This window comes from Mobula hypostoma, chromosome 14, assembly GCF_963921235.1.
Source record: "Mobula hypostoma chromosome 14, sMobHyp1.1, whole genome shotgun sequence".
NCBI classification, from domain to species: Eukaryota; Metazoa; Chordata; class Chondrichthyes; order Myliobatiformes; family Myliobatidae; genus Mobula; species Mobula hypostoma.
In genome coordinates this window covers 3,899,335-3,925,068 of record NC_086110.1, presented here as the reverse complement: position 1 = coordinate 3,925,068, position 25,734 = coordinate 3,899,335, and positions in this window count along the sequence as shown.

The window sequence follows — 25,734 nt, the reverse complement described above, 5'->3', positions numbered from 1 at the left end:
CCCCTTCCCCTCCATCTGCCTTCCCCCTCACTATTTCCACCCCTCCTCTTCCCCCTCCATCTGCCTTTCCCCTCACTATTTCTATCCCTCCCCTTCCCCTCCATCTTCCCTTCCCCTCACTATTTCTATCCCTCCCCTTCCCCTCCATCTGCCCTTCCCCTCACTATTTCTACTCTCCCCTTCCCCTCCATCTGCCTTTCCCCTCACTATTTCCACACCTCCCTTTCCCACTCCATCTGCCTTTCCCCTCACTATTTCTACCCTCCCCTTCCCCTCCATCTGCCTTTTCCCCCTCACTATATCTACCCTCCCCTTCCCCTCCATCTGCCTTCCTCCCTCATTATTTCTAACTCCTCCCCTTCCCCTCCATATGCCTTTCCCCTCACTATTTCCACCCCTCGTCTTCCCCCTCCACCTGCCTTCCTCCCTCACTATTTCCACCTCTCCTCTTTCCCCTACATCTGCCCTTTCCCCGCCATCTTTCCACCCTCCCCTTCCCCCTCCATCTGCCTTCCCCCTCACTATTTCTACCCTCCCCTTCCCCTCCATCTGCCTTCCCCTTCATTATTTCCACACCTCCCCTTCCCCTCCATCTGCCTTCCTCCCTCACTATTTCTAGCCTCCCCTTCCCCTCCATCTGCCTTCCCCCTCACTATTTCTACCCTCCCCTTCCCCTCCATCTGCCTTCCTCCCTCACTATTTCTACCCTCCCCTTCCCCTCCATCTGCCTTTCCCCTCACTATTTCTACCCTCCCCTTCCCCTCCATCTGCCTTTTCCCCCTCACTATTTCTACCCTCCCCTTCCCCTCCATCTGCCTTCCCCCTCATTATTTCTACCCCCTCCCCTTCCCCTCCATCTGCCTTTCCCCTCACTATTTCAACCCCTCCCCTTCCCCTCCATCTGCCATCCCCTCACTATTTCCACCTCTCCTCTTCCCCCTCCATCTGCCTTCCCCCTCACTATTTCTACCCTCCCCTTCCCCTCCATCTGCCTTTCCCCTCAATATTTCTACCCTCCCCTTCCCCTCCATCTGCCTTTCCCCTCACTATTTCTACCCTCCCCTTCCCCTCCATCTGCCTTTCCCCCTCACTATTTCTACTCTCCCCTTCCCCTCCATCTGCCTTTCCCCTCACTATTTCCACACCTCCCCTTCCCCCTCCATCTGCCTTTCCCCTCACTATTTCTACCCCCTCCCCTTCCCCTCCATCTGCCCTTCCCCTCACTATTTCTACCCTCCCCTTCCCCTCCATCTGCCTTTCCCCTCACTATTTCTACCCTCCCCTTCCCCCTCCATCTGCCTTTCCCCTCACTATTTCTATCCCTCCCCTTCCCCTCCATCTGCCCTTCCCCTCACTATTTCTACCTCTCCTCCCCTTCCCCTCCATCTGCCTTTCCCCTCACTATTTCTACCCTCCCCTTCCCCTCCATCTGCCTTTCCCCTCACTATTTCTACCCTCCCCTTCCCCTCCATCTGCCTTTCCCCCTCACTATTTCTACCCTCCCCTTCCCCTCCATCTGCCTTCCCCCTCACTATTTCTACCCTCCCCTTCCCCTCCATCTGCCTTCCCCCTCACTATTTCTACACTCCCCTTCCCCTCCATCTGCCTTTCCCCTCACTATTTCTACCCTCCCCTTCCCCTCCATCTGCCTTTCCCCTCACTATTTCTACACCTCCCCTTCCCCTCCATCTGCCTTTCCCCTCACTATTTCTACCCCCTCCCCTTCCCCTCCATCTGCCCTTCCCCTCACTATTTCTACCCTCCCCTTCCCCTCCATCTGCCTTTCCCCTCACTATTTCTACTCCCCTTCCCCTCCATCTGCCTTTCCCCTCACTATTTCTACCCCCTCCCCTTCCCCTCCATCTGCCTTTCCCCTCACTATTTCTACCCTCCCCTTCCCCTCCATCTGCCTTCCCCCTCACTATTTCCACCCCTCCCCTTCCCCTCCATCTGCCCTTCCCCTCACTATTTCTATCCCTCCCCTTCCCCCTCCATCTGCCCTTCCCCCTCACTATTTCTACCCTCCCCTTCCCCTCCATCTGCCTTTCCCCCTCACTATTTCTACCCTCCCCTTCCCCTCCATCTGCCTTCCCCCTCACTATTTCTACCCCCTCCCCTTCCCCTCCATCTGCCTTCCCCCTCACTATTTCTACCCTCCCCTTCCCCTCCATCTGCCTTCCCCCTCACTATTTCTACCCTCCCCTTCCCCTCCATCTGCCTTTCCCCTCACTATTTCTACCCTCCCCTTCCCCTCCATCTGCCTTTTCCCCCTCACTATTTCTACCCTCCCCTTCCCCTCCATCTGCCTTTCCCCTCACTATTTCTACCCTCCCCTTCCCCTCCATCTGCCTTTCCCCCTCACTATTTCTACCCTCCCCTTCCCCTCCATCTGCCTTTCCCCTCACTATTTCCACCCTCCCCTTCCCCTCCATCTGCCTTCCCCCTCACTATTTCTACCCCCTCCCCTTCCCCTCCATCTGCCCTTCCCCTCACTATTTCTACCCTCCCCTTCCCCTCCATCTGCCTTTCCCCTCACTATTTCTACCCTCCCCTTCCCCTCCATCTGCCTTTCCCCTCACTATTTCTACCCTCCCCTTCCCCTCCATCTGCCCTTTCCCCGTCACCTTTCCACCCTCCCCTTCCCCTCCATCTGCCCTTTCCCCTCACTATTTCCACCCTCCCCTTCCCCTCCATCTGCCTTCCCCTTCATTATTTCCACACCTCCCCTTCCCCTCCATCTGCCTTCCTCCCTCACTATTTCTACCCTCCCCTTCCCCTCCATCTGCCTTTCCCCTCACTATTTCTACCCTCCCTTCCCCTCCATCTGCCTTCCCCCTCACTATTTCCACCCCTCCTATTCCCCCTCCATCTGCCTTTCCCTTCACTATTTCCAACTCTCCTCTTCCCCCTCCATCTGCCCTTCCCCCTCACTATTTCTACCCGCCCTTCCCCTCCATCTGCCTTCCCCCTCATTATTTCTACCCCCTCCCCTTCCCCTCCATTTGCCTTCCCCCTCACTATTTCTAGCCTCCCCTTCCCCTCCATCTGCCTTTTCCCCCTCACTATTTCTACCCTTCCCTTCCCCTCCATCTGCCTTTCCCCTCACTATTTCCACCCCTCCTCTTCCCCTCCATCTGCCTTCCTCCCTCACTATTTCTAACTCCTCCCCTTCCCCTCCATCTGCCTTTCCCCTCACTATTTCTACCCTCCCCTTCCCCTCCATCTGCCTTTTCCCTCTCACTATTTCTACCCTCCCCTTCCCCTCCATCTGCCTTCCCTTCGCTATTTCTACCCTCCCCTTCCCCTCCATCTGCCTTTCCCCTCACTATTTCTACCCTCCCCTTCCCCTCCATCTGCCTTTCCCCTCACTATTTCTACCCTCCCCTTCCCCTCCATCTGCCCTTTCCCCTCACTATTTCCACCCTCCCCTTCCCCTCCATCTGCCCTTTCCCCTCACTATTTCCACCCTCCCCTTCCCCTCCATCTGCCTTTCCCCTCACTATTTCTACCCTCCCCTTCCCCTCCATCTGCCTTTCCCCCTCACTATTTCTACCCCCTCCCCTTCCCCTCCATCTGCCTTCCCCTCACTATTTCCACCCTCCCCTTCCCCTCCATCTGCCTTTCCCCTCACTATTTCTACCCTCCCCTTCCCCTCCATCTGCCTTCCCCTCACTATTTCTACCCTCCCCTTCCCCTCCATCTGCCTTCCCCCCTCACTATTTCTACCCTCCCCTTCCCCTCCATCTGCCTTTCCCCTCACTATTTCTACCCTCCCCTTCCCCTCCATCTGCCTTCCCCCTCACTATTTCCACCCCTCCCCTTCCCCTCCATCTGCCTTTCCCCTCACTATTTCTACCCTCCCCTTCCCCTCCATCTGCCCTTCCCCCTCACTATTTCTACCCTCCCCTTCCCCTCCATCTGCCTTCCCCCTCACTATTTCTACCCCCTCCCCTTCCCCTCCATCTGCCTTCCCCCTCACTATTTCTACCCTCCCCTTCCCCTCCATCTGCCTTTCCCCCTCACTATTTCTACCCTCCCCTTCCCCTCCATCTGCCTTCCCCCTCACTATTTCCACCCCTCCTCTTCCCCCTCCATCTGCCTTTCCCCTCACTATTTCAATCCCTCCCCTTCCCCTCCATCTGCCCTTCCCCTCACTATTTCTACTCTCCCCTTCCCCTCCATCTGCCTTTCCCCTCACTATTTCCACACCTCCCCTTCCCCTCCATCTGCCTTCCCCCTCACTATTTCTACCCTCCCCTTCCCCTCCATCTGCCTTTCCCCTCAATATTTCTACCCTCCCCTTCCCCTCCATCTGCCTTTCCCCTCACTATTTCCACCCCTCCCCTTCCCCCTCCATCTGCCTTCCCCCTCACTATTTCTACCTCTCCCCTTCCCCTCCATCTGCCTTTCCCCTCACTATTTCTACCCTCCCCTTCCCCTCCATCTGCCTTTCCCCTCACTATCTCTACCCTCCCCTTCCCCTCCATCTGCCTTTCCCCTCACTATTTCTACCCTCCCCTTCCCCTCCATCTGCCTTCCCCTCACTATTTCTACCCTCCCCTTCCCCTCCATCTGCCCTTCCCCTCACTATTTCTACCCTCCCCTTCCCCTCCATCTGCCTTTCCCCTCACTATTTCTACCCTCCCCTTCCCCTCCATCTGCCTTCCCCCTCACTATTTCTACCCCCTCCCCTTCCCCCTCCATCTGCCTTCCCCCTCACTATTTCCACACCTCCCCTTCCCCCTCCATCTGCCTTTCCCCTCACTATTTCTACCCTCCCCTTCCCCTCCATCTGCCTTTCCCCTCACTATTTCTACCCTCCCCTTCCCCTCCATCTGCCTTTCCCCTCAATATTTCTACCCTCCCCTTCCCCTCCATCTGCCTTTCCCCTCACTATTTCTACCCTCCCCTTCCCCTCCATCTGCCTTTCCCCTCACTATTTCCACACCTCCCCTTCCCCCTCCATCTGCCTTTCCCCTCACTATTTCTACCCTCCCCTTCCCCTCCATCTGCCTTCCCCCTCACTATTTCTACCCTCCCCTTCCCCTCCATCTGCCTTCCCCTCATATTTCTACCTCCCCTTCCCCTCCATCTGCCTTCCCCTCACTATTTCACCCCCCTTCCCCTCCATCTGCCTTCCCCTCACTATTTCTACCTCCTCCCCTTCCCCTCCATCTGCCCTTCCCCTCACTATTTCTACCCTCCCCTTCCCCTCCATCTGCCTTCCCCCTCACTATTTCCACCCCTCCTCTTCCCCCTCCATCTGCCTTTCCCCTCACTATTTCTACACCCTCCCCTTCCCCTCCATCTGCCCTTTCCCCTCACTATTTCCACCCTCCCCTTCCCCTCCATCTGCCTTTCCCCCCTCACTATTTCTACCCTCCCCTTCCCCTCCATCTGCCTTCCCCCTCACTATTTCTACCCTCCCCTTCCCCTCCATCTGCCTTCCCCTCACTATTTCTACCCTCCCCTTCCCCTCCATCTGCCTTCCCCCTTCACTATTTTCACCCCCTCCCCTTCCCCTCCATCTGCCTTCCCCCTCACTATTTCTACCCTCCCCTTCCCCTCCATCCCTTCCCCTCCATCTGCCTCCCCTCTATTTCTACCTCCCCTTCCCCTCCATCTGCCTTTCCCCCTCACTATTTCCACCCCTCCCTTCCCCTCCATCTGCCTTCCCTCTACTATTTCCACCCTCCCCTTCCCCTCCATCTGCCCTGCCTTCCCCCTCACTATTTCTACCCTCCCCTTCCCCTCCATCTGCCTTCCCCTCACTATTTCTACCCTCCCCTTCCCCTCCATCTGCCTTTCCCCTCACTATTTCTACCCTCCCCTTCCCCTCCATCTGCCTTTCCCCTCACTATTTCTACCCTCCCCTTCCCCTCCATCTGCCTTTCCCCTCACTATTTCTACCCTCCCCTTCCCCTCCATCTGCCTTCCCCTCACTATTTCTACCCTCCCCTTCCCCTCCATCTGCCTTTCCCCTCACTATTTCTACCCTCCCCTTCCCCTCCATCTGCCTTTCCCTCTCACTATTTCTACCCTCCCCTTCCCCTCCATCTGCCTTCCCCTCACTATTTCTACCCTCCCCTTCCCCTCCATCTGCCTTCCCCTCACTATTTCCACCCTCCCTTCCCCTCCACTGCCTTCTTCCCCTCATCTATTTCTCACCCTCCCCTTCCCCTCCATCTGCCTTCCCCTCACTATTTCTACCCTCCCCTTCCCCTCCATCTGCCTTTCCCCTCACTATTTCTACCCTCCCCTTCCCCTCCATCTGCCTTTCCCCTCACTATTTCCACCCTCCCCTTCCCCTCCATCTGCCTTCCCCTCACTATTTCTACCCTCCCCTTCCCCTCCATCTGCCTTTCCCCTCACTATTTCTACCCTCCCCTTCCCCTCCATCTGCCTTCCCCTCACTATTCTACCCTCCCCTTCCCCTCCATCTGCCTTTCCCCTCACATCACCCTCCCCTTCCCCTCCATCTGCCTTCCCCTCACTATTTCTACCCTCCCCTTCCCCTCCATCTGCCTTCCCCCTCACTATTTCCACCCCTCCTCTTCCCCCTCCATCTGCCTTTCCCCTCACTATTTCTACCCTCCCTTCCCCTCATCTGCCTTCCCCCTCATTATTTCTACCCTCCCTCCCCTCCATCTGCCTTCCCCTCACTATTTCCACCCTCCCTTCCCCTCCATCTGCCTTCCCCTCACTATTTCACACCTCCCCTTCCCCTCCATCTGCCTTCCCCTCACTATTTCTACCCTCCCCTTCCCCTCCATCTGCCTTTCCCCTCACTATTTCTACCCTCCCCTTCCCCTCCATCTGCCTTTCCCCTCACTATTTCTACCCTCCCCTTCCCCTCCATCTGCCTTTCCCCTCACTATTTCTACCCTCCCCTTCCCCTCCATCTGCCTTTCCCCTCACTATTTCTACCCTCCCCTTCCCCTCCATCTGCCTTCCCCCTCACTATTTCCACCCCTCCCCTTCCCCTCCATCTGCCTTCCCCCTCACTATTTCACCCTCCCCTTCCCCTCCATCTGCCTTCCCCCTCACTATTTCTACCCTCCCCTTCCCCTCCATCTCCCCCTCACTATTTCTACCCTCCCCTTCCCCTCCATCTGCCTTTCCCCTCACTATTTCTACACCTCCCCTTCCCCTCCATCTGCCTTTCCCCTCACTATTTCTACCCTCCCCTTCCCCTCCATCTGCCTTCCCCCTCACTATTTCTACCCTCCCCTTCCCCTCCATCTGCCCTTTCCCCTCACTATTTCCACCCTCCCCTTCCCCTCCATCTGCCTTCCTCCCACACTATTTCTACCCTCCCCTTCCCCTCCATCTGCCTTTCCCCTCACTATTTCTACCCTCCCCTTCCCCTCCATCTGCCTTTCCCCCTCACTATTTCTACCCTCCCCTTCCCCTCCATCTGCCTTTCCCCTCACTATTTCCACCCCTCCCCTTCCCCTCCATCTGCCTTTCCCCTCACTATTTCTACCCTCCCCTTCCCCTCCATCTGCCTTTCCCCTCAGTATTTCTACCCTCCCCTTCCCCTCCATCTGCCTTTCCCTCACTATTTCTACCCTCCCCTTCCCCTCCATCTGCCTTCCCCCTCACTATTTCTACCCTCCCCTTCCCCTCCATCTGCCTTTCCCCTCACTATTTCTACCCTCCCCTTCCCCTCCATCTGCCTTTCCCCCTCACTATTTCTACCCTCCCCTTCCCCTCCATCTGCCCTTCCCCTCACTATTTCTACCCTCCCCTTCCCCTCCATCTGCCTTTCCCCTCACTATTTCTACCCTCCCCTTCCCCTCCATCTGCCTTCCCCTCACTATTTCTACCCTCCCCTTCCCCTCCATCTGCCTTCCCCCTCACTATTTCCACCCTCCCCTTCCCCTCCATCTGCCTTCCCCCTCACTATTTCCACCCTCCCCTTCCCCTCCATCTGCCTTCCCCTTCATTATTTCCACACCTCCCCTTCCCCCTCCATCTGCCTTCCCCCTCACTATTTCTACCCTCCCCTTCCCCTCCATCTGCCCTTCCCCTCACTATTTCTACCCTCCCCTTCCTCTCCATCTGCCTTTCCCCTCACTATTTCTACCCTCCCCTTCCCCTCCATCTGCCTTTCCCCCTCACTATTTCTACCCTCCCCTTCCCCTCCATCTGCCCTTTCCCCTCACTATTTCCACCCTCCTCTTCCCCTCCATCTGCCTTTCCCCTCACTATTTCTACCCTCCCCTTCCCCTCCATCTGCCTTTCCCCTCACTATTTCTACCCTCCCCTTCCCCTCCATCTGCCTTTCCCCTCACTATTTCTACCCTCCCCTTCCCCTCCATCTGCCTTTCCCCCTCACTATTTCTACCCTCCCCTTCCCCTCCATCTGCCCTTTCCCCTCACTATCTCCACCCCTCCTCTTCCCCTCCATCTGCCTTCCCCCTCACTACTTCCTTCCCTATTTCCACCCCTCCCCTTCCCCTCCATCTGCCTTCCCCCTCACTATTTCTACCCTCCCCTTCCCCTCCATCTGCCTTTCCCCTCACTATTTCTACCCTCCCCTTCCCCTCCATCTGCCTTTCCCCTCACTATTTCACCCTCCCCTTCCCCTCCATCTGCCTTCCCCTCACTATTTCTACCCCTCCCCTTCCCCTCCATCTGCCTTCCCCTCACTATTTCTCCTCCCCTTCCCCTCCATCTGCCTTCCCCTCACTATTTCTACCCTCCCTTCCCCTCCATCTGCCCTTTCCCCTCACTATTTCCACCCCTCCCCTTCCCCTCCATCTGCCTTCCCCCTCACTATTTCTACCCTCCCCTTCCCCTCCATCTGCCTTTCCCCTCACTATTTCTACCCTCCCCTTCCCCTCCATCTGCCTTTCCCCCTCACTATTTCTACCCTCCCCTTCCCCTCCATCTGCCCTTTCCCCGTCACTTTTCACCCTCCCCTTCCCCTCCATCTGCCCTTTCCCCTCACTATTTCCACCCTCCCCTTCCCCTCCATCTGCCTTCCCCTCACTATTTCTACTTCCCCTTCCCCTCCATCTGCCTTCCCCCTCACTATTTCTAGCCTCCCCTTCTCCTCCATCTGCCTTCCTCCCTCACTATTTCTACCCTCCCCTTCCCCTCCATCTGCCTTTCACCTCGCTATTTCCACCCCTCCTCTTCCCCCTCCATCTGCCTTTCCCCTCACTATTTCAATCCCTCCCCTTCCCCTCCATCTGCCCTTCCCCTCACTATTTCTACTCTCCCCTTCCCCTCCATCTGCCTTTCCCCTCACTATTTCCACTCCCTCCCCTTCCCCTCCATCTGCCCATCCCCTCACTATTTCTACCCTCCCCTTCCCCTCCATCTGCCTTTCCCTCTGACTATTTCTACCCTCCCCTTCCCCTCCATCTGCCTTCCCCTCACTATTTCTACTCTCCCCTTCCCCCTCCTATTTCCACCCCTCCTCTTCCCCCTCCATCTGCCCTTTCCCCTCACTATTTCTACCCTCCCCTTCCCCTCCATCTGCCTTTCCCCTCACTATTTCTACCCTCCCCTTCCCTCCATCTGCCTTCCCCCCTCCCCTCCATCTGCCTTCCCCTCACTATTTCTACCCTCCCCTTCCCCTCCATCTGCCTTCCCCTCACTATTTCTACCCTCCCCTTCCCCTCCATCTGCCTTTCCCCTCACTATTTCTACCCTCCCCTTCCCCTCCATCTGCCTTCCCCCTCACTATTTCCACCCCTCCTATTCCCCCTCCATCTGCCTTTCCCTTCACTATTTCCAACTCTCCCCTTCCCCTCCATCTGCCTTCCCCCTCACTATTTCTACCCTCCCCTTCCCCTCCATCTGCCTTCCCCCTCACTATTTCTACCCTCCCCTTCCCCTCCATCTGCCTTCCCCCTCACTATTTCTAGCCTCCCCTTCCCCTCCATCTGCCTTTTCCCCCTCACTATTTCTACTGCCCTTCCCCTCACTATTTCCACCCCTCCTCTTCCCCTCCATCTGCCTTCCTCCCTCACTATTTCTAACTCCTCCCCTTCCCCTCCATCTGCCTTTCCCCTCACTATTTCTACCCTCCCCTTCCCCTCCATCTGCCTTTTCCCTCTCACTATTTCTACCCTCCCCTTCCCCTCCATCTGCCTTCCCCTCACTATTTCTACCCTCCCCTTCCCCTCCATCTGCCTTTCCCCTCACTATTTCTACCTCCCCTTCCCCTCCATCTGCCTTTCCCCTCACTATTTCTACCCTCCCCTTCCCCTCCATCTGCCCTTTCCCCTCACTATTTCTACCCTCCCCTTCCCCTCCATCTGCCCTTTCCCCTCACTATTTCCACCCTCCCCTTTCCCTCCATCTGCCTTCCCCTTCATTATTTCCACACCTCTCCTTCCCCTCCATCTGCCTTCCTCCCTCACTATTTCTACTTCCCCTTCCCCTCCATCTGCCTTCCCCCTCACTATTTCTAGCCTCCCCTTCTCCTCCATCTGCCTTCCTCCCTCACTATTTCTACCCTCCCCTTCCCCTCCATCTGCCTTTCCCCTCACTATTTCTACCCTCCCCTTCCCCTCCATCTGCCTTCCCCCTCACTATTTCCACCCCTCCTCTTCCCCCTCCATCTGCCTTCCCCCTCACTATTTCCACACCTCCCCTTCCCCCTCCATCTGCCTTTCCCCTCACTATTTCTACCCCTCCCCTTCCCCTCCATCTGCCTTTTCCCCTCACTATTTCTACCCTCCCCTTCCCCTCCATCTGCCTTCCCCCTCACTATTTCTCACCCTCCCCTTCCCCTCCATCTGCCTTCCCCTCACTATTTCTACCCTCCCCTTCCCCTCCATCTGCCTTTCCCCTCACTATTTCTACCCTCCTCCTTCCCCTCCATCTGCCTTTCCCCTCACTATTTCTACCCTCCCCTTCCCCTCCATCTGCCTTCCCCTCACTATTTCCACCCCTCCCCTTCCCCCTCCATCTGCCTTCCCCCTCCCATTATTTCTACCATCTCCCCTTCCCCTCCACCTCCCCCCCTCCTCTGCCTCTACTCCCCTTCCCTCCACTGCCTTTCCCCCTCACTATTTCTACCCTCCCCTTCCCCTCCATCTGCCTTTCCCCTCACTATTTCCACCCCTCCTCTTCCCCTCCATCTGCCTTTCCCCCTCACTATTTCTACCCTCCCCTTCCCCTCCATCTGCCTTCCCTTTACCCTCACTATTTCCTACCCTCCCCTTCCCCTCCATCTGCCTTCCTCCCTCACTATTTCTACCCTCCCCTTCCCCTCCATCTGCCTTTCCCCTCACTATTTCTACCCTCCCCTTCCCCGCCCATCTGCCTTTCCCCCTCACTATTTCTAACCCCTCCCCTTCCCCTCCATCTGCCCTTCCCCTCACTATTTCTACCCTCCCCTTCCCCTCCATCTGCCTTTCCCCTCACTATTTCTACCCTCCCCTTCCCCTCCATCTGCCTTCCCCTCACTATTTCTATCCCTCCCCTTCCCCTCCATCTGCCCTTCCCCTCACTATTTCTACTCTCCCCTTCCCCTCCATCTGCCTTTCCCCTCACTATTTCCACACCTCCCCTTCCCCCTCCATCTGCCTTTCCCCTCACTATTTCTACACCCTCCCCTTCCCCTCCATCTGCCCTTCCCCTCACTATTTCCACCCCTCCTCTTCCCCCTCCATCTGCCTTCCCCCTCATCATTTTCACACCTCCCCTTCCCCTCCATCTGCCATCCCCTCACTATTTCCACCTCTCCTCTTCCCCCTCCATCTGCCTTCCCCCTCACTATTTCTACCCTCCACTTCCCCTCCATCTGCCTTTCCCCTCACTATTTCCACCCCTCCCCTTCCCCTCCATCTGCCTTCCCCCTCACTATTTCTACCCTCCCCTTCCCCTCCATCTGCCCTTCCCCTCACTATTTCTACCCTCCCCTTCCCCTCCATCTGCCTTCCCCCTCACTATTTCTACCCTCCCCTTCCCCTCCATCTGCCTTTCCCTCTCACTATTTCTACCCTCCCCTTCCCCTCCATCTGCCTTCCCCTCACTATTTCTACCCTCCCCTTCCCCTCCATCTGCCTTTCCCCTCACTATTTCTACCCTCCCCTTCCCCTCCATCTGCCTTTCCCCTCACTATTTCTACCCTCCCCTTCCCCTCCATCTGCCTTCCCCCTCACTATTTCTACCCTCCCCTTCTCCTCCATCTGCCTTCCCCCTCACTATTTCTACCCTCCCCTTCCCCTCCATCTGCCTTTCCCCTCAATATTTCTACCCTCCCCTTCCCCTCCATCTGCCTTCCCCTCACTATTTCTACCCTCCCCTTCCCCTCCATCTGCCTTTCCCCTCACTATTTCTACCTCCCCTTCCCCTCCATCTGCCTTCCCCTCACTATTTCTACCCTCCCCTTCCCCTCCATCTGCCTTTCCCCTCACTATTTCTACCCTCCCCTTCCCCTCCATCTGCCTTCCCCTCACTATTTCTACCCTCCCCTTCCCCCTCGATCTGCCTTCTCCCTCACTATTTCTACCCTCTCCCTTCCCCTCCATCTGCCTTTCCCCTCACTATTTCAATCCCTCCCCTTCCCCTCCATCTGCCTTCCCCCTCACTATTTCTACCCCTCCCCTTCCCCTCCATCTGCCTTTCCCCTCACTATTTCTACCCTCCCCTTCCCCTCCATCTGCCTTTCCCCTCACTATTTCTACCCTCCCCTTCCCCTCCATCTGCCTTTCCCCTCACTATTTCTACCCTCCCCTTCCCCTCCATCTGCCTTTCCCCCTCACTATTTCACACCTCCCCTTCCCCTCCATCTGCCTTCCCCTCTATTTCACCCTCCCTTCCCCTCCATCTGCCTTTCCCCTCACTATTTCTACCCTCCCCTTCCCCTCCATCTGCCTTTCTCCCCCTTCCCTCACATTTCCACCCTCCCCTTCCCCTCCATCTGCCTTCCCCTCATTATTTTTACCCACTCCCCTTCCCCTCCATCTGCCTTCCCCCTCACTATTTCTACCCTCCCCTTCCCCTCCATCTGCCTTCCCCCTCACTATTTCTACCCTCCCCTTCCCCTCCATCTGCCTTCCCCCTCACTATTTCTACCCTCCCCTTCCCCTCCATCTGCCTTTCCCCCTCACTATTTCTACCCTCCCCTTCCCCTCCATCTGCCTTTCCCCTCACTATTTCTACCCTCCCCTTCCCCTCCATCTGCCTTTCCCCTCAATATTTCTACCCTCCCCTTCCCCTCCATCTGCCTTTCCCCTCACTATTTCCACCCCTCCTCTCCCCCCCATCTGCCTTCCCCCTCACTATTTCTACCCTCCCCTTCCCCTCCATCTGCCTTTCCCCTCACTATTTCTACCCTCCCCTTCCCCTCCATCTGCCTTTCCCCCTCACTATTTCTACCCTCCCCGTCCCCTCCATCTGCCCTTTCCCCTCACTATTTCTACCCTCCCCTTCCCCTCCATCTGCCTTTCCCCTCACTATTTCCACCCCTCCCCTTCCCCTCCATCTGCCTTCCCCCTCACTATTTCTACCCTCCCCTTCCCCTCCATCTGCCTTTCCCCCTCACTATTTCCACCCCTCCTCTTCCCCTCCATCTGCCTTTCCCCTCACTATTTCTACACCTCCCCTTCCCCTCCATCTGCCTTTCCCCTCACTATTTCTACCCTCCCCTTCCCCTCCATCTGCCTTTCCCCTCACTATTTCTACCCTCCCCTTCCCCTCCATCTGCCTTTCCCCCTCACTATTTCTACCCTCCCCTTCCCCTCCATCTGCCTTCCCCTCACTATTTCTACCCTCCCCTTCCCCCTCCATCTGCCTTTCCCCTCACTATTTCCACCCCTCCTCTTCCCCCTCCATCTGCCTTCCCCCTCACTATTTCTACCCTCCCCTTCCCCTCCATCTGCCTTCCCCCTCACTATTTCTACCCTCCCCTTCCCCTCCATCTGCCTTTCCCCTCACTATTTCTACCCTCCCCTTCCCCTCCATCTGCCTTTCCCCCTCAATATTTCTACCCTCCCCTTCCCCTCCATCTGCCTTTCCCCCTCACTATTTCTACCCCCCCTTCCCCTCCATCTGCCTTCCCCTCACTATTTCTACCCTCCCCTTCCCTCCTCTGCCTTTCCCCTCACTATTTCTACCCTCCACTTCCACTCCATCTGCCTTTTCCCCGTCACTATTTCCACCCTCCCCTTCCCCTCCATCTGCCTTCCCCTTATTATTTCTACCCCCTCCCCTTCCCCTCCATCTGCCTTCCCCCTCACTATTTCTACCCTCCCCTTCCCCTCCATCTGCCTTCCCCCTCACTCTTTCTACCCTCCCCTTCCCCTCCATCTGCCTTCCTCCCTCACTATTTCTACCCTCCCCTTCCCCTCCATCTCCCTTTCCCCTCACTATTTCTACCCTCCCCTTCCCCTCCATCTGCCTTTCCCCCTCACTATTTCTACCCTCCCCTTCCCCTCCATCTGCCTTCCCCCTCACTATTTCCACCCCTCCCCTTCCCCTCCATCTGCCTTCCCTCCTATTTTCCCTTCCCCTCCATCTGCCCTTCCCCTCACTATTTCTACCCTCCCCTTCCCCTCCATCTGCCCTTCCCCTCACTATTTCCACACCTCCCCTTCCCCTCCATCTGCCTTCCCCCTCACTATTTCCACCCTCCCTTCCCCTCCACCTCTCCCTTCCCCTCCATCTGCATTTCCCTCACTATTTCTACCCTCCCCTTCCCCTCCATCTGCCTTTCCCCTCACTATTTCCACCCTCCCTTCCCCTCCATCTGCCTTCCCCCTCATTATTTCCACCTCCCTACCCCCTCCATCTGCCTTTCCCTCTCACTATTTCCACCTCTCCTCCCCTTCCCCTCCATCTGCCTTCCCCTCACTATTTCCACCCCTCCCTTCCCCTCCATCTCCTTCCCCCTCATTATTTTCACACCTCCCTCCCCTCCATCTGCCTTCCCCCTCACTATTTCACCCTCCCTTCCCCTCCATCTGCCTTCCCCTCACTATTTACCTCCCTTCCCCTCCATCTGCCTTCCTCCCTCACTATTTCTACACCCCTCCCCTTCCCCTCCATCTGCCTTTCCCCTCACTATTTCTACCCTCCCCTTCCCCTCCATCTGCCCTTCCCCTCACTATTTCTACTCTCCCCTTCCCCTCCATCTGCCTTTCCCCTCACTATTTCCACACCTCCCCTTCCCCTCCATCTGCCTTTCCCCTCACTATTTCTACCCTCCCCTTCCCCTCCATCTGCCTTCCCCCTCACTATTTCTACCCTCCCCTTCCCCTCCATCTGCCTTCCCCCTCACTATTTCCACCCCTCCACTTCCCCCTCCATCTGCCTTCCCCCTCACTATTTCCACCCCTCCTCTTCCCCCTCCATCTGCCTTCCCCCTCACTATTTCTACCCTCCCCTTCCCCTCCATCTGCCTTCCCCCTCACTATTTCCACCTCTCCCCTTCCCCCTCCATCTGCCTTCTCCCTCACTATTTCCACCCCTCCTCTTCCCCCTCCATCTGCCTTTCCCCTCACTATTTCTACACCTCCCCTTCCCCTCCATCTGCCTTTCCCCTCACTATTTCTACCTCCCCTTCCCCTTCCCCTCCATCTGCCTTTCCCCTCACTATTTCCACCCCTCCCCTTCCCCTCCATCTGCCTTTCCCCTCACTATTTCTACACCTCCCCTTCCCCTCCATCTGCCTTTCCCCTCACTATTTCTACCCTCCCCTTCCCCTCCATCTGCCTTTCCCCTCACTATTTCTACCCTCCCCTTCCCCTCCATCTGCCTTCCCCCTAACTATTTCCACCCCTCCTCTTCCCCCTCCATCTGCCTTCCCCCTCACTATTTCTACCCTCCCCTTCCCCTCCATCTGCCTTTCCCCTCACTATTTCTACCCTCCCCTTCCCCTCCATCTGCCTTCCCCCTCACTATTTCCACCCCTCCTCTTCCCCTCCATCTGCCTTTCCCCTCACTATTTTCCACCCTCCCCTTCCCCTCCATCTGCCTTCCCCCTCACTATTTCCACCTCTCCTCTTCCCCCTCCATCTGCCTTTCCCCCTCACTATTTCTACCCTCCCCTTCCCCTCCATCTGCCTTCCCCCTCACTATTTCTACCCTCCCCTTCCCCTCCATCTGCCTTCCCCCTCACTATTTCCACCTCTCCTCTTCCCCCTCCATCTGCCTTCCCCCTCACTATTTCTACCTCCCCTTCCCCTCCATCTGCCTTCCCCCTCACTATTTCCACCCTTCCTCTTCCCCCTCCATCTGCCTTTCCCCTCAGTATTTTCACACCTCCCCTTCCCCTCCATCTGCCATCCCCTCACTATTTCCACCTCTCCCCTTCCCCCTCCATCTGCCTTCCCCCTCACTATTTCCACCCCTCCCCTTCCCCCTCCATCTGCCTTTCCCCTCACTATTTCTACCCTCCCCTTCCCCTCCATCTGCCTTTCCCCCTCACTATTTCTACCCTCCCCTTCCCCTCCATCTGCCTTTCCCCTCACTATTTCTACCCTCCCCTTCCCCTCCATCTGCCTTTCCCCCCCTCACTATTTCTACCCTCCCCTTCCCCTCCATCTGCCTTTCCTCTGCCTTTCCCCTCACTATTTCCACCCCTCCTCTTCCCCTCCATCTGCCTTCCTCCCTCACTATTTCCACACCTCCCCTTCCCCTCCATCTGCCTTTCCCCTCACTATTTCTACCCTCCCCTTCCCCTCCATCTGCCTTCCTCCCTCACTATTTCTACCCTCCCCTTCCCCTCCATCTGCCTTCCTCCCTCACTATTTCCACCCCTCCCCTTCCCCTCCATCTGCCTTCGTCCCTCACTATTTCCACCCCTCCTCTTCCCCTCCATCTGCCTTCCTCCCTCACTATTTCCACCCCTCCTCTTCCCCTACAACTGCCTTCCTCCCTCACTATTTCCACACCTCCCCTTCCCCTCCATCTGCCTTTCCCCTCACTATTTCTACCCACCCCTTCCCCTCCATCTGCCTTCCCTATCATTATTTCTACCCTCCCCTTTCCCTCCATCTGCCTTCCTCCCTCACTATTTCCACACCTCCCCTTACCCCTCCATCTGCCTTCCTCCCTCACCTTTTCTACCCTCCCCTTCCCCTCCATCTGCCTTTCCCCCTCACTATTTCTACCCCCTCCCCTCCCCCTCCATTTGCCTTCCCCCTCACTATTTCTACCCTCCCCTTCCCCTCCATCTGCCTTTCACCCTCACTATTTCTACCCCCTCCCCTCTATTTGCGTTCCCCCCCCCACCTGCACGTATTTATCGCCTACCGTTCTTGCTCCACTCCCTCCATGCACCTTGTTATACTGGTACCTCCCCTCTTTCTTTCAGTCCCGATGAAGAGTCTGATCTGAAAAGTTGACTGTCCATTTCTCTCCACAGATGCTGCCTGACCTGCTGAGTTTTTCCGTCACTTTTTGTGTTGCTTCTGCTGTCTCTGGTATCTCCGAAAGGTATTGAAGATCAGGTGAGCACATGGATTTCCGCAGACATTTTTCATTTCACCCCATACCATTCCGTTCTTTTGTTGTTCCTGCTGACATCGAATCTCATTTGTAGTAGTTTACCTTGTTATTTTACATTGATCATTATCTGAGGTCGCAGCAAGATCTGAGTCAACTGGGAAAACAGTCTTCCATGGAGCAAAGGAGGCTAAGGTGATCTTACAGAAGCTTACAAGCTCCTGCGGCCCGGACCTGGAACACCTGTCGGTGAAGTGTCGTCCCTACTATCTGCCACGGGAATTCACCTCGGTCATACGGACAGCGGTCTACATTCCCCCCCAGGCAGACGTGGAGTGTGCTCTGAACATACTGTATGCCAACATCAGTGAACTTGAGACCAGGTATCCGGAGGCTTTGCTCATTACAGCCGGGGACTTTAACCAGGCCAACCTCAGAAAAGTGCTGCCAAAGTTATACCAACATGTCTCCTGCCCCACTAGAGGCCCGAATATACTTGACCACTGCTACACAGCAGTCAAGGATGCCTACCGTTCCGTCCTACGACCTCACGTCGGAAAATCGGACCATCAGGTCGTACTCCTCCTCTGCTTACAAACAGAAACTGAAATGGGAGGTCACGGTGTCAAAAGTAGTGTCGCGTTGGACGGAGGAAACGGATGAGGTCCTCCATGACTGCTTTGAATCGGTGGACTGGTTAGTATTCAAAGACTCGGCAGCTAACCTCGATGAATATGCCTCAGCTGTCACCGACTTTATTTGGAAATGCACGGAGGACTGTGTGTCTCTCAAGACGATCCGGGTATTCCCGAACTGGAAACCTTGGATGAATTATGAGGTCAAGTCCCTTTTAAAGGCTAGAGCTGCGGCTTTTAGGTCCGGGGATACTAGTCGCTACACGGAATCCAGGCGTGAACTCCGGAAAGCTATTAAGGGCTCCAAAAGGCCGTATCGAGCCAAGTTGAAAGCCCAGGCTAACCAAAGGGTTGCCAGTAGACTATGGCAGGGTCTAAATGAGGTCACTGGGTGCAAATAAAAGGCTGGGAATATCAATAACTGTGGCACTTCTCTTCCTGACGAACTTAACGTATTCTACGCAAGATTCAAACAGAAGAGGAGCATCCCGCTCCCTCCGGATGAACCGGACCTGGTGGCATCAAGATTCATCGTCACTGAGGAGGATATTAGAAGGGCCTTCCTGAAGGTAAATCCAAGGAAGGTGACAGGCCCAGATGGCGTCCCAGGACGAGTTCTCCGGGCCTGTGCAAGGGAGCTAGCTGGAGTGTTTGCTGACATCTTCAACTGCTCCTTGCTTCAGTCTAAGATCCCCTCGTGTTTTAAGAAGGCAACGATAATCCCAGTGCCGAAGAAGAGCAAGGTGGCATGCCTGAATGACTATCGACCTGTGGCTCTGACATCAATTGCTATGAAGTGCTTCGAGAGATTGGTTATGGCACACATCAACCACAGCCTACCGGTCAACCTCGACGCTATGCAATTCGCCTACCGGAGCAACAGGTCAATAGCAGATGCCATCTCTCTGGCCCTACATTCCTCCTTAGAACACCTGGAGAATAAAGACGCATATGTAAGGCTCCTTTTCATTGACTACAGCTCTGCCTTTATTACCATCGTTCCAAATAAACTGATTCCTAAGCTCCGGAACCCGGGCCTTAGCACTCAGTTCTGCAGCTGGATCTTCAACTTCCTCACAGACAGGACCCAGGCTGTAAAAATAGGGAACAAGCTCTCCTCTACGATCACTCTGAGCACCGGTGCCCCACAAGGCTGTGTACTCAGCCCCCTGCTGTACTCACTGTACACCCGTGATTGTGTAGCCAAGTTTCCATCAAACTCAATATATAAGTTTGCTGATGACACAACAATTGTAGGCCGTATCTCGGGTAATGATGAGTTTGAGTACAGAGAAGAAATTAAGAACCTGGTTGCATGGTGCGAAGACAATAACCTATCCCTCAACGTCAGCAAGATGAAGGAATTGGTTGTTGACTTCAGAAGGAGTAGCAGACCACACGACCACATTTACATCGGTGGTGCGCAAGTGGAACAGGTCAAAAGCTTTAAGTTCCTCGGGGTCAATATCACAAATGACCTGACTTGGTCCAACCAAGCAGAGTTCACTGCCAAGAAGGCCCACCATCGCCTTTACTTCCTGAGAAAACTAAAGAAATTTGGCCAGTCCCCTAAAACCCTCACTAATTTTTATAGATGCACCGTAGAAAGCTTTCTTCTAGGGTGCATCACAACCTGCTATGGAAGTTGTCCTGTTCAAGACCGAAAGAAGTTGCAGAAGATCATGAACACGGTGCAGCACATCACACACGGACATCTGTCCGTGGACTCACTTTACACCGCACGCTGTCGGAGCAGTGCTGCCAGGGTAATCAAGACACAACCCACCCAGCCAACACACTTTTCGTCCCTCTTCCCTCCGGGAGAAGGTTCAGGAGCTTGAAGACTCGTACGGCCAGATTTGGGAACAGCTTCTTTCCAACTGTGATAAGACTGCTGAACGGATCCTGACCTGGTTCTGGGCCGTACCCTCCAAATAACAGCACATTTGGAAAGCGGTGAAATGATCGGACAAAGTCAGCATGGATTTGTGAAAGGAAAATCATGTCTGACGAATCTCATAGAATTTTTTGAGGATGTAACTAGTAGAGTGGATAGGGGAGAACCAGTGGATGTGGTATATTTGGATTTTCAAAAGGCTTTTGACAAGGTCCCACACAGGAGATTAGTGTGCAAACTTAAAGCACACGGTATTGGGGGTAAGGTATTGATGTGGATAGAGAATTGGTTAGCAGACAGGAAGCAAAGAGTGGGAATAAACGGGACCTTTTCAGAATGGCAGGCGGTAACTAGTGGGGTACCGCAAGGCTCAGTGCTGGGACCCCAGTTGTTTACAATATATATTAATGACTTGGATGAGGGAATTAAATGCAGCATCTCCAAGTTTGCGGATGACACGAAGCTGGGTGGCAGTGTTAGCAGTGAGGAGGATGCTAAGAGGATGCAGGGTGACTTGGATAGGTTGGGTGAGTGGGCAAACTCATGGCAGATGCAATTTAATGTGGATAAATGTGAAGTTATCCACTTTGGTGGCAAAAATAGGAAAACAGATTATTATCTGAATGGTGGCCGATTAGGAAAAGGGGAGGTGCAACAAGACCTGGGTGTCATTATACACCAGTCATTGAAAGTGGGCATGCAGGTACAGCAGGCGGTGAAAAAGGCGAATGGTATGCTGGCATTTATAGCGAGAGGATTCGAGTACAGGAGCAGGGAGGTACTACTGCAGTTGTACAAGGCCTTGGTGAGACCACACCTGGAGTATTGTGTGCAGTTTTGGTCCCCTAATCTGAGGAAGGACATCTTTGCCTTAGAGGGAGTACAAAGAAGGTTCACCAGATTGATTCCTGGGATGGCAGGTCTTTCATATGAAGAAAGACTGGATGAACTGGGCTTGTACTCGTTGGAATTTAGAAGATTGAGGGGGGATCTGATTGAAACGTATAAGATCCTAAAGGGATTGGACAGGCTAGATGCAGGAAGATTGTTCCCGATGTTGGGGAGGTCCAGAACGAGGGGTCACAGTTTGAGGATAGAGGGGAAGCCTTTTAGGACCGAGATTAGGAAAAACAACTTCACACAGAGAGTGGTGAATCTGTGGAATTCTCTGCCACAACAAACTGTTGAGGCCAGTCATTGGCTATGTTTAAGAGGGAGTTAGATATGGCCCTTGTGGCTACAGGGGTCAGGGGGTATGGAGGGAAGGCTGGGGCGGGGTTCTGAGTTGGATGATCAGCCATGATCATAATAAATGGCGGTGCAGGCTCGAAGGGCCGAATGGCCTACTCCTGCACCTATTTTCTATGTTTCTAAATATCCGGATCTGCCTCTTGGTTTTTTTGCACTACCTTACTTCCCATTTTTCTATTTTCTATTTATGATTTATAATCCAAATTTTTAATAGTTACTAATTTTAACTATTTTAAATACTTTTAATATTTTAATATTTGTAATCCAGGGAGTGTGAAGCGCAGAATCAAATATCACTGTGATGATTGTACGTTCTGGTACCAATTGTTTGGCGACAATAAAGTATAAAGTATAAAATGATGGGGGGGGGGGAGTGTAAATAGGGTAGATAGGTCAGAGCCCCAAACTAGAGTCTAAAGTTAGAAGGGAAGGATTTAAAGGGACAGGGTTTCACACAGAGGGTGGTGGGTACATTCACAGTTTTTGCCACAGTTGGTCAGGTGATGGGATCGGATAGGTTTAGAGGGAGACGGGACAAATACAGGCAGATGGATGGGACTGGTGTAAGGAGCTGACTTGGTTTCTGAGCCACACAGCAGAGAAACTGGCTCTCGGCCCATCTTGTTCACGCTCACCAAGATTCCAGCGAGCGAGGCCTGGATCTGCAGGTCAGGTGTCTCTTCATGCAGGGATGGTAGCAAACTGAGCTTTGTAACAACGGACGCAAACTGAGCTTTGTAACAACGGAGGTAAACTGAGCTTTGTAACAACGGATGTACACATTGGTGGTTTCACGGGAAGCCAGTCAAATTCAAAGTCACCACATGAGGAGGAGGGGTGTGGTGTGTGGGGACAGCGTGTCTGTACCACACAGCCATTTGAAGCTCTACACAAAAATGGCTGCCAAGTTAAGTCTAAGGCAAATGAGAGACAGTGAAATGGACAGGCAAGAGACTGAAAATCTCATATCTGAACTTCACCTGAAACGTCAGCCATCCCTCTACCTCCGTTGACTTTCTCCAGCAGGGTTTGACTGTCACTGAGAGACAGTGATTCCTTTCAGCCCACTTTTCCTGACTGTATCACAGACAACTTCAGTCCTATTCTCACTCATCATTTCCCTAAAGGTTAATTTGCAGGTTGAGTCTGTGGCAAGGAAGGCAAATGCAATTTTAGCATTCATCTCAAGAGGACTAGAATATAACAGAGATGTAACATAGAAACTTTACAAAGCACTGGTGAGGCCTCACTTGTATTGTGAGCAGTTTTGGGCCCCTTATCTTAGAAAGGATGTGCTGAAACTGGAGAGGCTTCAAAGGAAGTTCACAAAAGCAATTCCAGGACTGAATGGCTTGTCATATGAAGGATGTTTGATGACTCTGGGCCTGTATTCACTGGAATTCAGAAGGATGAGGGGTGACCTCATTGAAATCTATCAAATGGTGAAAGGCTTTGTTCGAGTGGATGTGGAGAGGATGTTTCCTCAGGTGGGAGAGTCTAAGACCAGAGGACACAGCCTCAGAATAGAAGGGTATCCTTTTAGATGGGAGGTTTGGAGGAATTCCTTCAGCTAGAAAGTGGTGAATCTCAGGCATTCTTTGCCACAGGTGGCTGTAGAGGCCAAGTCTTTATGTATATTTAAGGCAGAGGTTGATAGATACTTGATCGGTCGGGACATGGAGGGATAAAGTGAGAAGGCAGGAGATTGGGGCTGAGAGGAATATTGGATCAGCCATGATGCAATGGTGGAGCAGACTTGATGAGCCAACTGGCCTAATCCTGCTCCTGTATCTTAAGGTCTTATTTACTGAGGTACAGTGAAAAACTTTGTTTGGTATGCATCCTAACAAATCATTTCATTACAACAATATACTGAGGTAGTACAAGGGAAAAGCAGTAACAAAATGCAGAATAAGGTGCTTTGAGCATTTTTCAATCTCATTGTTTTTTTTTACAGAAGTAGCCAAAGACAGCCGTCGCCATGGGTGGAACAACTGTGAGCAACCTCTCAGCACAGAGCAACTGTACCGGGCAAAGCTTAGAATCCTTGCTGGTGAAAAACAGGTTTATGCAGAGGAGGGGCAGTGCAGTGCATTCACAAGGCAAGAACCTCTCCCAAAACAACATTCCCTTTCTTGACTCTGAGAGGCTACTGTGAGTCGGAGGATGCACAAATAAGGCACCACTCACCCAATCATCCGTCTGGGTGAGCATCATGTCACCTCTCTGCTCAGTAGGCATGACGACAAGGCCAGCATTTTCAAAGTGAGAACAGTTAAAGACTGTGCGGTAAGACTGCTTTCAAGACCAGTCTATGAGACCAACTTTCTTTTGCCAAAGACCTAGTGAAGTGATCAGTTGACTTTTAGATTCAGTAGTTAAATTTGACATTCTATGGAGTGAAAGCGAGGACAAGAGGAGCTCTATCCCTGTTAAGGTGGTTTTTAAGGCATATTTATGGAGTGTTGCATATGTATCTGACCTTGGTCAACACGGTTTTGTTAGAATAATCGCTAAGATTAGTATATTAAGGTTTGTGGCAATTCTGTATTGGATTTATTACGTACTTACAGTAAGTCTCTGCATTTTCACAGTAAAGTGATCTTATTAAAAACCCTGGAGAAGGCTCTTGGTGGTGAGGAAGGCTTTGGAGCACTGCCTTTCATGAATCAGGGCATAGAGCCATAGAAACTATGGCACAGCAACAGGCCATTTAGCCCATCTAGTCTGTGCTAAACTATTACTCTGTCTAGTACCATTGCCCTGTACCTCATCCTGAATGTCAAGTGACTGACTGTCATGTAGTACCTTGTCAAAGGCCTTGCTGAAGTCCACGCAGTCAACTTTCCTGCAAACTTTCTTGAAGAACACTTCGACATGACCTGCTATGCACAAACCCATGTTAACTATCCCTAATCAAAGCTGTCTCTCTAATACTTATATACCCAGTCCGTCAGAATACCTTCCAATAACTTTCCCACTGCTGATATCAGGCTCGTCAGCCTAGAGTTTCCCATCTTGTTCTTAGAGCCTTTCTGAAACAACAGAACACTAGCAATCCCTTGTCACCTCACCCGTGGCTAAAGACATTTTAAATATCTCTGCCAGGGCCCCTGCAGTGTCTGCACTAGGCTCCCACAGGGTCTGACGTGACATCATGTCAGGCCCTGGGGATTTACCCACCCTAATTTGCCTAAAGACAGCAAGCATCCCCTCCTCTGTAATCTGTACAGGGTCTGTGACCTCACTGCTGCTTTGCTTCACTTCTATAGACTCTGTGTCCATCTCCTGAGTAAATACAGATGGTAAAAAATTCACTTAAGATCTCCCCATCTCTTTCAGGTCCATGCATAGATGATCACTGTGATCTTCCGGAGGACTGATTTTGTCCCTTGCTCTTAATATTTTTGTAAAAGCCTCTGGGGTTCTCCTTCACCTTGTCTGCTGGAGCTCTGACTACATAAATTGGAAAGTTGCTGTTGTACAAGACATTTGAACACTGTGTTCAACTCCAGTCACCCTGCTGTAGGAACTTTGCCATTAAGCTGTGTGGTAAACCACGTATACGGGTTGTAACTGGATTACCTGTCTGAACATGCCTGGACACACCCCTCTGCTGACTGTGGATATAGCATGGGTATCCGAACAGAGTGAAGAGCTTGTGCAGGGCTTTTATAACTGACCTGGTAGTGGTGTCGGGGCAGGGGATGGCGAAGGGGAACCGCGAGTACTCATCAATTACGTTAAGGAAGTACATTGCGGTCGGTGGAGGGAAGGGGGCCCTTAAAGTCAACACTCAGTCGCTCAAAGGGGCGGGTGGCCTTGATGAGTGGTGCCTTTTCGGGTGGGTAGAAGTGCGGTTTGCACTCTGCGCAGACCTGGCAGTCCCTGGTCATCATCCTGATCTCCTCAAGGGAGTAAGGCAGGTTCCGGGCTTTCACAAGTGGAAAAGCCGGGTGACCCCCCGGTGGTAAAGATCTACATGTAGGGCGTATAGCCGGTCGATCTGCGCGCTGGCGCATGTTCCCCGGGATAGGGCATCGGAGGGCTCGTTGAGCTTCCCAGGCCTGTACATGATGTCATAGTTGTAGGTGGAGAATTTGATTCCCCACCTCTGAATTTTATCATTTTTGATTTTGCTCCGCTGCTGATTATTAGACATGAATGCGACTGAGCGCTGGTCAGTTAGCAGGGTGAACCTTTTGCCAGCAAGATAGTGCCTCCAGTGCCTTATAGCTTCCACTATGGCCTGGGCCTCTTTCTCTACCGCAGAGTGCCGAATTTCAGGGCCTTGAAGGGTACGGGAGAAGAACGCCACTGGTCTTCCTGCCTGGTTGAGGGTAGCAGCCAGCGCAAAGTCGGAGGCGTCACTCTCTACTTGGAAGGGAATGGCCTCATCCACCGCATGCATTGCTGCTTTGGCAATGTCCCCTTTTATGCGGTTGAAGGCCGTGCGGGCCTCGGCAGAGACGGGGAATGTGGTGGACTTTACCAGGGGGCGGGCCTTGTCTGCGTAGTTAGAGACCCATTGGGCGT